At 32.8% G+C, this 271-nt stretch overlaps 1 protein-coding gene and 1 long non-coding RNA gene across 2 annotated transcripts in view; one reads left to right on the top strand and one right to left on the bottom strand.

The window, feature by feature from the left end:
- LOC116685789 (peroxisomal membrane protein PEX16) overlaps positions 1-271 on the bottom strand; it is a 14,340-nt gene that overhangs the window by 9,909 nt on the left and 4,160 nt on the right. The window lies entirely within an intron of this gene.
- The window catches only part of LOC116685802 (uncharacterized), a 3,188-nt gene that overhangs the window by 1,268 nt on the left and 1,649 nt on the right, over positions 1-271 (top strand). The gene's annotated exons all lie outside the window — the stretch shown is intronic.

Here is a 271-nt window from a genome sequence, read left to right as displayed (position 1 = left end):
GTGTTTTATCAGTTTTTAATGCTTATGACACTTATGTTTTATCTGTTTGTTTTTTGTTTGTTTTGTTTTTAGGGTTTTATACAGAGAAAGACAGACTCGAAGGGTAGCACTTTAAAGAAAATGTGTGAATGTGTAGTGTCAAAAATAGACACGAAAGGCAGCGCTAGATCGGCTTAATTAATGTGAAGAAGAGTCCAAGGAGACGAAAGGTAACGTCTCTGAAAAAATATATGTATTTATTTAACCAGGAAAATCCCATTGAGATTACTAA

This window comes from Etheostoma spectabile, unplaced genomic scaffold (genome assembly GCF_008692095.1).
Source record: "Etheostoma spectabile isolate EspeVRDwgs_2016 unplaced genomic scaffold, UIUC_Espe_1.0 scaffold270, whole genome shotgun sequence".
In the NCBI taxonomy this organism is placed as follows: Eukaryota; Metazoa; Chordata; class Actinopteri; order Perciformes; family Percidae; genus Etheostoma; species Etheostoma spectabile.
The sequence above is the reverse complement of the archived record's forward strand: the minus strand, read 5'-3'. Positions and strand labels throughout refer to the sequence as shown.